This window comes from Pinus tabuliformis, chromosome 7 (genome assembly GCF_031772625.1).
Source record: "Pinus tabuliformis cultivar Carrire ecotype Pingquan chromosome 7, CPIR1, whole genome shotgun sequence".
NCBI classification, from domain to species: Eukaryota; Viridiplantae; Streptophyta; class Pinopsida; order Pinales; family Pinaceae; genus Pinus; species Pinus tabuliformis.
This window is the reverse complement of record NC_142293.1, coordinates 1596480857-1596494201: the sequence shown is the minus strand read 5'-3', so window position 1 is coordinate 1596494201 and position 13345 is coordinate 1596480857. Positions and strand designations below refer to the sequence as shown.

The 13345-nt window shown below is 36.5% G+C and overlaps 1 pseudogene; it reads right to left on the bottom strand.

The window, feature by feature from the left end:
* Positions 1 to 2729: 2729 nt before the first annotated feature.
* On the bottom strand, positions 2730 to 3655 carry LOC149254222 (alpha-mannosidase I MNS5 pseudogene; annotated as a pseudogene).
* Positions 3656 to 13345: the final 9690 nt, after the last annotated feature.

Here is a 13345-nt window from a genome sequence, read left to right as displayed (position 1 = left end):
AGGCCTTGCCATGGCAACAACTGGAGGGTCTCAATCACATGGAGGGATTTTCATGGGAGTGTCTAGGGGTCTAGTTCTGTCAAGACGCAAGTTCTCTTAGGGGTTGGACACCTAGAGGGGTTGGTTGGTTCCTAGAGGTTCTGAAGCTCTTGAGGAAGGTCAGTTTGGTTTTGGTTTGTCAATTCCTCTTGTGTATTATGTGTGAATATGTTTGTTATTATGTGATGATAATGGTTGTTATATCATTGTTGTTCTATTGGATATATGCTGGTTATAGGCTTGGTTTTATGACAAATCTTAGTCATGCCTCTCATCATGTTTTGATTAGTAAATGAATGAATGATAAATGTATGACCTAACAGATGATAATGCAACTATTATGAGAGGGCATAAGACCTTCTTGAAAAATATTAGATAAGAATGAAGTCCCTATGCTCATATGTGTTTATATGACCTATAGATTACATGTTCATGTTGTGTTTGACGAAATGTATGTCATGGCTAGGACTTGACAGTTCAGGTCCTTGTTAGTTTTGCATTAGAGGCATTGTCATCTTATTATTTATTATTTTTGTAAGTTTCATGAAGTTTTGGGTAGAGGCCTGAGTCCTGGCCTTGAAAAAGTGGCTCAGAATACGGTGTCACTGGCACAAAACTGACTGAAAAAGGCCACAGTCGCATGGAGGCCTTGCCATGGAAACAACTGGAGGGTCTCAGTCACATGGAGGGATTTTCATGGGAGTGTCTAGGGGTCTAGTTCTATCAAGATGCAAGTTCTCTTAGGGGTTGGACACCTAGAGGGGTTGGTTGGTTCCTAGAGGTTCTGAAGCTCTTGAGGAAGGTCAGTTTGGTTTTGGTTTGTCAATTCCACTTCCTCAACTATACTTGGTGAGTTGATCATATCATAGTAACTCTTCATCACATGTTTACCTCAATGGACCAGTTAGCTTGGATAAATGTGGGAGGAGGGTGTTATAGAGTGGTATCAGAGCATGGTTCACCCCTTGGACTGGATGGGCAGAATGTGTTTATCATGAATACATGTCAGTTGTACATGTGTTCTTTATGCTTGTGGTCTATGTGATTATTGTGTATGCATGGTGGTGGTCATTATTGTAATTGTGTTGCCATGTGGAAGATGATGGTGATTGTTTTTGGATGAGATCATCATGAGTGCATGTCAGTTATGCATATGTTATGCATGTCAGTGTCTATATGTCAGTATGCATGCATTGTAATGGTTATGGTATAGTCATGTATGATAATTGGATAATGGTTTAAAATATGTCTATATACTAATATGATTATGTTTATACATGTATTTTGTTAATCTAATTGATCTTGTAGACAACATATCCTCCCCTGAACTATACTGAGGTAAGTTGATTATGTTTATATTTTGGTTTAGCTGACATACTATACTTGTAGGAAGAAGATCAAAGATGACTAGCAAGATGGTAAAATACAGTTTATGAGATTCTCCCTATAAATCTGATGAGAAGCATGTTGATAGGTACTCTCTTGACATAGCATAAACATTGAGAATTTTGAAGGAATCAATAAGAAGTTGCAAAGCATATAATGACAGAATCATTCAGGCACAAGAGAAACAAGTAGCGGTTAATGCGGTTATCCTTCGAAATTTGTCATATATGTAGAGAAAGGGACTGCTTAGGATTAGTCATGGAAAGGAGGATAGGACTAATGGGGCATATGGCAGTAGGTATCATGGTGGGCACATGTCAGATATAGATGACACGATCAGAGATGGCAGGTTCTTGGACACACCAGATAGGAGAGGTGATGGACACAAGTTCTATTCTAGTTCTGGTTCTGACAGGTATCATGGTCATCATCGTTACCATCCTTACAGGAGGAATGACATGGCATATTTTCTAGATGAGTTCATGAAATCAAAGCCACCTACCTTTGATGGATATTTGAAGAAAATAAAAGATGTAGAGGCATGGTTACTTGGGATGAAGAAGTTCTTTGAGATGCATGATTACATAGAGAACATGAAGGCCAAAATAGCTATATTTAGCCTCAAAAGGAAAGTAAACATCTAGTGGGAATATTTGAAGCGGGTTAGAGATATCATGACAAAAGAGTTGAGTTGGCATGAATTCAAGAGACTTTTTAGGAAGAAATATTTGTCAGAGAGGTACTATGAAAGTAAAGACAAGTTCTATGAGCTAATGATGGGATCGATGATGGATGAGGAGTAAATGACTAGAGTGGAGGAGGGATTTACAACACTTTCATGTGCATTGTTACCATGAATTGCGTCGCAACTGCACGTCTTTACTTTTATGTTTGTGTTGTAGTGCATCTTGATCTCATAGTTCACATTTTCCCTTCATTGTTGCGTGTTCTTTATCCTTTAGATAACCAATATTTTGGGAAAAATAGAACTCCAAATCTCTCTGTTAGATATTATGTTTTTATCATGGCACTTATTAATTTTGTGGAAATGACTCTTCTTAGCTCATGTGATTATAATGGCATGAACATCAACGATGTGTTCATCTACAACCTCATCCAACAATGCTACAATTTCTCCACATGCATGTTTTTGCATCCACTCCACATTCATTATTTGATTGGCATTTTTGGTTTGATTTTTTTCCACCAAGCATACTCTCAACCAAGAGTTTGCCTTTAATTATTGAGATGATTACACCATGGAACAACATTGATGATAATGCACTTTGATCTAAGCATTTATTTCATTTATTGTATGAAAATGCATCACCTCCCGTATAGATTGATGGAACCCACTCATGCCAATAATTTTGTACTTGAAAAGGATGACCCTCAGTTGTGAAAATATAGTTTTTTTTCTAATAGAAATGTATTATCCACAAGTATATAGAGATATTTTCATGTTTCAAAAAGAAAGAATCTATGTTGATGATCTTCCAATTATGTTATAGTCACATCTATCACACTAGAAAAACCATCATTTACATGGACGTAAATATTCAATGAGTTAACATTTATCTAACCAGCCTCAAGGTATCATATATATTTGGTTTCCTGACATAGAGATAAAGTAGACTCTACTAGTTCAAGACACAATGGGTATTATTTCTTTGTGGGTTGAAATATGTTCATATCCAATGAGTATCTTTTTGGTATCACTCCATATTTCTTCCAAACATTAAAAAATCACGATGTGATGAATTTGCTACTAAAATATCACCAACTAAAATTTGTAGACCAAGCCAGATCAACTGGAGACTTGTGAGCCGCCACTAAGTTTCTTTCCCTATCCTCATATCTACTTCATGATACCATGGACCATGTCAAAAATTATTCTATGCAACAACATATGCTGAGTGGAACATATCCCAATACTCGTTCCTTTAAAAAAATATGTATGCATTTAGGAGGTATTCATAAAACAAATCAACACCAGCGCCAATTCCAGATGAATGTTCAATCCATTCCCTAGTTAGTATATCCAACATGGTTCCCATCAGATACAAAGGACTCCCCATTCTTTATAGTTTATAGAAATCATGCAACGTTTCTACCTCAAACTCAGGATTTCCTGTCGATTGTGAGAGAACCCTCATTTTGAGTATGAGTGAGCCTTACTACAAAAATATATGGTTGTCTTTGTTGTCTCATTCTCCATGATTCCATACATTCACAACTATAACATCAAGGAGTCCTTTCATGTTTATGTGAAGAACAAGGGCCTTTGTCCCCAAAATGAATAGACTCTACTCAATTAGGCCATCTCATTTTGTTGGTATAAGATGGTTACATACATCACTTCTCTAATGGTAGTCTAGTTATTTGCAACACGATTTATGGTATGGATCATTTATTGTGTCATATATAATAAACATATATTGAAGGATAAATATGAATCTAATTTGAACGTGGAGGGGGGCCAATGTCCAAGCTTGTTTGTAGGGGTCTAGCAATTTTTTCATCATTGTATGCTTGAGGGTTGCCCCCTTTTCTAAGTTGTAGGCATCCCAATAGCACAAGTTGTTTCGATTTGTATCTATCATCACCTTTATTTTGGTACTTAGAAGTTTTGAGCTCCCATAATTCCTACAACAAAATTGCCATACCACCAAAATAACAACACCCACATCCTGTAGAGAATGAAACACAATCCTCTCAACCACCAAGGGACATCAAATAAATATTGATGTAGAATTTATTTGTCAGCATAATTGTTAAGATAAAACCAAATATGGATGAATCCAAGTAGATCCCTACTTCTGATATGGAGAATATAAAGCCTTTGATATGTAACACTAAGAACAATGGTGAGGCCAGTGCAAAGACTTATCTTGTCAGGGACACTTGGAATACCAATATGTTGTCTTTGAATCACCAATGAACCATGATATATCTTCCAATCTTGAAGGTTGTTCTCCACCATAGTATTCTTCCATTAAGATCCCATTGATAGTATCAACTTTATTTTACGAAATGTTCTAATGGTGGTAAGTCTTCTCGTCCAACCAAACCCTAGGCATATAAAGATATGAATAAGTATTAGGTTCACATGTTTTGTTGACTTAAAGAACTTGCATTGAAATATAGTGTACAAAATCTAGATAGACAGAGGAAATCATTGTGACCATGATTGATTTTGTGAGAAGCATTCAATGGACATTGTGAAGAGTATGCCTAAGAAATGCAATGGAACATTCATGCAAACTTGAAGAAGAAAGGGGGGACCCAAAATTTTAGATGTACATAATGAAACTTTTGGGGGGGGGGGGGGGGGGGTGTTGTAGCAACTGCAAAAATGTAGAAAATAATAGCATGCCCCCCTCAAGTAATTACATAATAGGTTTTATTCCAAAAACCATCACATGACCATTTTATAGCATGGATAATTAGGTTGGAAATTAATACAAAACTAGTAGTGCTAAAATTTATTAAGATGCACACCATCATAACAAACAGTTAAACAATTTTTCTAAGGAATGAAGAATTTTAATTGAATGTGGAAAAGCCATCAATTAACTTCAAAAGAATTAATAACGGAAAAAAGGCTTCCTTTTGCACAAAACAAAAAATGTTAAATGATATGAGCTTTTTTTGTTTAAAAAGGCCACAAATTAAGTTGATTGATATACTATGCCCCTTATATGTTCACAGTTTCCAAGAAATCCATATAGTCAAAACTTGTGTTCAAATAACAAAAGCATGAGAATACTTACTTCAAAAAAATATCAAATGGAAATACAATTTTTATACCAAATATCCATGAACCTTGGCCATGTTAGTGTGAAAATGAATTTGAACACTTGCATATGAACACCATACACTAATCTAAAATGTTGATATTTTCTTCTTAGCATTTAGTTTTCAACCTATGGGATTGTAAATGTGATAGGTATGGGATTTTTTTGTTGTAATTATGGCTAATGTGTTGGCCTTGATTTCAACTTGGATGTTTGACTTGGATGTTGGATTTGGATGTTGATGTCTTAGTATGTCTACATGGAAGGTTATTTGTTTGTATACATGGATTCCATCTCAGTATGCCTACTGTCTACATGAATTGTTTGTATGACTTGATCTCAGTATGACTACTTGAATTGATTGTTGGCCATCAATTGTAGTGTAGGAAGAGGTTTTATGATTGATTGTAGAGGCTACAATCAACCATACAGGTGTTGAAAACCATGAATATGAAGTATGTGAAGTGTTGGATTGATGGGAGCAATGCTTTCCTTACATCAAGCCACAATTGTTGGGAGGAATACCTCAATAGTGCGGTTTTAGCCTTCAACGGAAGGGAAGCCTATATTAACATAGAAGATGCAACCGAGAAGTATATTCACTGTTCTTGTGGCCATGCTTGTACGTGGTAAAAAATAAAAACCACAAAAGAAAACAAGGTTTCACCCATGGAATTTGTGCACACGGATGGGATTGATACGGTCAATCGTATAGTAAATTAAAACCATTGTTTTTGTCTATGATATTGACGGATGCAGGGGCTATAAAAATAAATTGAAGTTAGTCAGTTTCGTATGTGATTTGGATATGTTGTATCTCCTATGAATAATTACTTGCATTAGTGAATGAAGGGTCAAGTGAGGCCAATGGACTTGGTAATGGTAAGCATTATTTTCTCTGGTCATAAGTTACATGGGTCAGGGTAATGAGTTATTTTCCTTTTGATCAAAGTATCTCTTGAATGGTGAATCCATAGACAAAACGATTGGTAAATATTATGTATATGAATAGATATGAAATGGTTATTGCATAGCCAAGCTACGTGGGTTATTGTGATTCATTCTTAAGATTGTGACTCTTCCAAAAATAAGATTTTCATTCTATTTATGACTAGTCTGCTTGAAGAACCTTGTTTCACTCACATTCAAATATCAATATAGTTTCCTATTTTCTTTAGAAATGGTAGTGTTTTTGTTCACTAATTGATGCTCCAAAGTAATAATTTTTTTGATGTAGCTTGATGAATTGCGTAATGTGACATTTGAAATAGTTTTGTAGAGACAAAGAGGTCTATTTGGAACAATGGATCTATTTTGATTGATTTGTTTATATTTTATCAAAGGTTGTAATATATCATTGGTTTGTAGTATGCAGAGAATAGCATGAATAGTTTCATTGGAATAGCAATAAATTACCATTTGGATTTTCCTTTGATTGCTCAAATGTAGAAGTTCTATGCTTATGTTGACTAATGTTGCAAAAATTGGTTTGCAGAATAAATGTATGCAAAGAATGAATTTTTTTTTTTTTTTTTTTTTTATGAAGAGGTCATGGTCAATTTGAGGGTGAAAAATATCTTATTGTCTTGGTTGAATATCTATGGTGAATTGAGTTTATATTGTGCCTTCAAAGGTGGTATTTAGTGCGTAAATATTGTGTTCAACGCACAGTTCCATAGGTTGTATGTAAAGGTCTAAATTTGTAGAGGTTGTGTATGTTAATAAGTGATGTTGCTTGTCTCTTGTTGAAATTGTTGCTTGTCCTCCAAGATTGAGTTTGTTGCGGGACTACACTTAGATCTCACAGTTAAAGGAGGCTGGAAGTTTTTCATTACATTGAGTATGTTAATAGTGACCTCTTATCACGATCTTCACCTTAGATAAGTGATAGAGTTTTTCTATGAACTTGATTTTGTAGAGACTTTATATTTTTGTATGGCTTGGTTTTTTTCACATGTTGTTAATGTTGTTGGCCAAGATATAAGAGATAGAGTTTTGACTAACAACTTGCATTCATAAATTTTTTATGCTATAGTGACATAGGTTGGGACAAGGATCATTTATGAACTTAATTGTTTCTTCTTTTCTCATATTTGAGTTGTTTATTTTGAAACAATTGTTGGGTGTGTGTTATATTCTTTCCACAACTACCCCATGCACGGGGGTATCATATAGGGGCGGTAGCCCCCCCTGTACGTTACATCGGGCGCAGCAGGGGGGTCACAGAGGGGGTGGTTTCCCCCTGTCATGGGGTATGCAGGGGTATTTGGACTGGTAAGAAGCCTTCTCTTTCACATCTAAAGGCATTTGGATGTGATGCATATGTACATGTTCCAAAGGAGAAAAGAAAAAAGTTGGATAGTAAATATGAAAGGTGCATCTTAATTGGGTATAAGGATGGTTTAAAAGGTTATAAGCTTTGGAACCCAAAAACAAGGAAGGTTGTGTATAATCGAGATGTGGTGTTTAGAGAGGTGAAATATGTTATTAAACATGAACTCCTACCAAAGGAACCCGAGAAGACAGAGTTTGAGCTAAAGGAGGAAGAACGAAACTCTACAGCAGAAGAGGAATCAGAAGATGAGGAGCCACAAACTCCAGCTGTGAGAAGATCAGTTCGAGAAAGAAGGCAACCAAAAAGGTATAGTCCATCTGCTTTCTGTTCAAATTTTTCTTTATCTATTACTCATCATAATCCCAAAAATGTCAAGGAGGTAGTAGATTCAAAGGATGGAAAACTATGGAAAGAGGCCATGGTTGATGAAATGACATCTTTTCACGAAAATGAGGCTTGGGATTTGGTGGAGTTGTCAGATGGAAGGAAACCCATTGGAATACAATGAGTGTTTAAGAAGAAGAATAATGCAGAAGGCAAGGTGGACAAATACAAAGCTCAGTTGGTAGAAAAAGGTTATTCCCAGGTGTTAGGAATTGATTCTGGTGATATTTTTTCTCCTGTTGGCAAGGTAGCTTCTATTAGATTACTTTTATTTATTGCTACTGCTTTTGATTTAGAGGTAGAACAGATGGATGTGAAGATAACATTTCTTCACGAGGATCTGGAATAAGAGATCTACATGGAGGGTAAGAAATAACTGGTATGAAATTTAAAGAAGACTCTGTATGGGTTAAAACGGTGACCAAGGACTTGGTATCAGAAATTTGATACATTTATACAGGGACTTGGCTTCACCAAAAGAAAAGAAGATCATTGTGTGTATTTTAAATTAATTGGTGACCATGTTATTTATTTGGTCATGTATGTGGATGATATGCTACTGGTTGGAAATGAAAAAGAAATTATCCAAGATTTGAGGACCCAATTGTCCTCCAAATTCGACATGAAAGATATTGGTGCTGCAAACTATATTTTGGGCATGGAAATTAAATGAGATTAGGAAAAGAGGAAGCTCTAGTTAAACCAAAGGAAGTATGTCGAGACAATACTGTAGAGATTTAACATGCAGGATAGTAAACGGTGAAGGTTCCTATTCCTGTAGGTGTAAAGTTATCTGTTGAATAGTGTCCCAAGACACAAGAAGAGGAATAGGACATGTCTCGTGTTCCATATGCAAGTGAAGTCAGTAGCTTGATGTATGAAATGGTCTGTACTAGACCAAACATTGCACATGCAGTGAGAGTATTGAGAAGGTTTATGTCAAAACCAAGGAAGGAGCATTGGACAACATTGAAGTGGGTTTTCAAGTATTTGCATGGCATTAGTGATTACGGTTTGTGCTACCAAGGAAGATCAGAATTGGACATATTTTTGAACATTTGTGGCTTTGTTGATGCAAATTGGACTGGAGATATGGATCGGAGAAGATCTACAAGTGGGTATGTGCTTAACCTATTTGGAGGTGCAGTTAGTTGGATGAGTAAGAGACAGTTTGTAGTGGCCCTTTTAACTATAGAGGCAGAATACATGGAAGCCACTCATGCAAGCAAGGAAGAAGTTTAGTTGCAGAGATTTTTTTCAAGTATGGGGTTAGTACAACAAGATATAAGGATATACTGTGACAGCCAAAGTGAAATTTTCTTGGCAAAGAACCCTGCTTATCATTCAAAGACAAATCACATTAATGTTTAGTATCACTTTGTGAGAGATATGGTTGAGGACAAAAAGGTGTTGCTGGTAAAGGTGGACACTTTGAAGAATACTGCAGATGCATTGACAAAGTCTGTGAGCACTAAGAACTTCTCTTGGTGTAGAGAAATAATGGGCATTGTAGGGGTGGATCAATGACTAAGCTCTCCTTTGGCCCCATTTGGAAAGAAAACAACAAGTGGGAGAATGTTGCTGTTATATTCTTTCCACGACTACCCCATGCGCCGGGGGGGGTGGTAGCCCCCTTGTACATTATGGCAGCTGCCCCCTCGTTAGGTGGGAGGACCTACTTATGGTTTTGTGCATGGATTTCACACATGGTATTAGACATGATGGTTTTCTGTCCATGGTATTCTGTAGATCTGGTCAAGAGAACTACGATTATGTTCTAATCCAGGGTTAATGGATTGGGGTTTATGGATGCCTTGTCATGTATATATATGTATTGTAACATTGAAAGGAATATAATGAAAAATCAATTTGGTAGTACTGGCTTTGGGATCCGGGGGAAAATCTATGTGTATATCTATTTTATGTTCTATGATCTCGCTATTATTTATTTTATGTTTTTAGAATTCATATGCAAGTGATTTTTGTACGAGGTTAAAACCTACAGATTTGAGATGTTTTGTTGCTTGATGAGTATGCTAACGATTGATGAGAAAACAAGTAGATTTGGTTTGATAAGCATCATATTGGCTTGGTAATTTTGAGAGAAGGATTTGTCTTAGTGATCAAGAGTGTTCTACTTGGTATTTGGTTCAGTATTGACAATGATGATGAACAAAGGATTTTTATGGTCTGATGAAAGATAATCACTTGGGATATGTTATTGAAACCTTGCATTTGACAGTGTTGGTCAGTTAGGGTTTGACATGGTGCTTGACAATGTTATGGCTTAGCTAACTTGATTTTTGATAGGATTGATTTAATTTGGCTTGGCATTAACAATGTTATTGAAAGGGTTTGCATCGGTATATTGGTTTGATCAGTGACATGGTTGTAGAGGTGTAATCAATATTGCAATCACATTTTTCATGTATTTCTCATTTTTCATGTAGTGAGCTCCATTGAAAGTATTCAACATGGGTACTCCTTGGATGAAAAATCAAATTCTACATCGAATGAGTACTCTTTCTTGAAATTTGAGAAAAAACATAGAGAGATAAGTTGAAAGTACTAGTTGAAAAAGTAGTTTTTTAATTTTTTTTTTTTTTTTTATGATTTTACCATTTTACTCCAAAAACTCTGAATTATCCCCTGTGGTTGAATTTTTATAGGACCTTTAACACAGATATGATAAAAGGTTGTGGAAATTCGAACAAGATTTTTTCTTTATTATTATGGATGCGGATATTACAGAGGGAAAATCTCTTCCTCAGATGGACTGCTGCAGCGTTTAGTAGATATGAGTTAGCTGAAGCATAACAGATCTACAGGCTACCTGGCATGCAAGCAGACTGAGTCTCAAGATTAAAACAGACTTACAGAATCACAAGACAAACTAAGAAACGACCACTTTAGGTTCACACTGGCGTCAAGCACCAATGCACAGGCTTCTCAATTCTCCCAAAGACTTTAGCTCTTCCCGTGGTGCAAGCAGTTTAGACTAAAAGTCCGCAGATGCAGAGCAGGAGAAAAACTCGAACCAGAGCTCTAGACTCTCTAACCTTTCCCAAAACACGAATGGGCCTTCCTTCGCAACCCCCAAAATTTATAGGGTTCGAAGGGAACAAACATCCGTGAATGGTCTTTGTACAGACTGATGACTCAAAAGAAGGATTCTGATCAAATCTGATCAGATCACCGAGAGCTAGATTCGGGCATGGGAGGACTGTCCCAATTTATCTCGTCCCTTCTCCTTTTACGGATAGCCAGAGGCATGTGGGGACCGAATCATAGAGTACTAACTTACTAATTGGTACTACAAAGTGGAGATTCCAAGTGAAGGAACCCACAAAAGCTTCATGAGGGAGATATGCAAATCTCCTTTATTGTTCAAATTACAAGGTGGATATTACCAGATCAAGGGAATCCACGAAAGCTTGTCCAACACCATCGTTGGTTGGAAAGACAACACTTAATCCATTGTATAATATTCTATCTGTGGATGTGTGTAATGCTGATACCTGAACTGTTCAACCAGGTAATTGTTAAAGTACTGCACTCTTATTTCCTTTTTTGATTCCCACATTTGCGAACTGTTTCTGTCAGGAGGTTCCAAAAAGTTGATGGGCTGGAAAGGATTCGATGAGATGTCAACTTGGTGGTGGAAATCTTCATAATTAGTACTGGAAGATATTGTCCTTGCCTTATAGTGGTTTGTGACAAACCATCTGACGTGACCACAGCGTCAGATTCCTTGCAAGAAAGAAAAACCATCTATGTCAGCAATATCTTCAACAGTCTTATACACTATACCATTCATATGGGCTCTTGGTTCGCTGAAACCGGGAATTTTTAGCATATGCAGAGTATACGGCTTGATGACCAAAGCTGAGAGTCCATATATTTGCCACCATTCAATGAACCAGTCTGGTGTGGGGTCTTCTCTTTCTAAGGCTTTTGCTATCATTCCTTCAAATATAAATGAGGATTGTATTGAGTAGAATAGGTTGGCTGAACAGTTTTGAAGGTTCATAGCCATAAAGAAGGATTCTTTTTGTCTGTCAGGGTTATAATCTTCTCTATGAAGATGGTTATCAAACCTCCGGAGTGTGATGTGGCAGCTTGTCATTCTGTCATCATCTCTTTCAAGAGTATAAATTATGCTGCCAATGTGTTCCAAGTATTCTAAAGCTTCAACTGACTCTTGATTCATTTCATCTTGCATTGTTTCTGTCCATAGATTGGGAATATCTTCACGGTGTCTGATTTCTTTGATTGGATACCAGTCTACATCATGAACAAGTACTGGAATTTCAATCTCATAGCTTACCCATCCATTTGGTGTTTCAATTTCAACAGTGCTTTCTCTTCTCCTGAGATAATTGCATTGAAGACTTAGTATTGAGTGTGTAGCTAGAAATTCCCTACTGAGCATATCAGCAAAACTGTTTTTATCTCCTTTCACAAATTCTATATCAAAGTTATACTGGCTGAGCTGCATAATCCATCTAACCATAGCAGCGTCTTCAAAGTCACACTTATGGATAGCAAATTTTAATGCTTGGCAATCTGTTCTAACAGTGAACTTGGTGTAGATGACAAAATCTCTGAATTTTGCTATTCCCAAACAAATTGCTCTAAGTTCTTTTTTCAGGCTGGACCAATTCAGTTGATTCTTGGCCCAAAGTCCAGATGCGTACTGGCAGACTTCTGTCTCATTTTTGCTGTTGGGGTTCTTTTGACACAAAACTGCTCCCCATCCTTCATGGCTAGCATCTGTCATTATGATCTTCTCCCATTCTTCTCTAATAGGGGAGAGTGGCTGGATGCTTCTGACCTTTTCTTTTATTATCTTGACTGCTTGAGTGCAGTCATTATTCCATGGAATTGGATCCTTCTGAAGTCGTTTATTTAACAACTTTCTTTCTTGTGCACAATGCTTCAGAAACTTAGAAATATAATTCAAACTTCCCAAAAATCTCTGCAACTGAGTTTTATCCTTAATTTCATCAGGGAAGTGATCAACAAAATTTAGACTTCTTTGGATTACAGTATAAGATCCATGTTGTATGTTGTAACCCAAGAAATCTATTATTGGCCAGAACAACTTCATTTTGGATCCTGATAATACTATGCCCATTTCTTTGACTCTGCATAGAAAGATTTTCAGATGTTTGATATGGTCAGCAATATTATCAGAATGAATTAATAAATCATCAATGTACTTTTTCAGGAATTCCTCCATTCCTTCAAAAGTCTCATCCATTATTCTCTGAAAGGCTGAAGGGGCATTGATTAGACTGAATGGCATGATATTCCATTCATAATGTCCTTCAAGCACAGAGAATGTTGTTTTCCATTTATCTTCTACTTTGATTCCTACTTGCCAAAAACCAGACTTCAAATC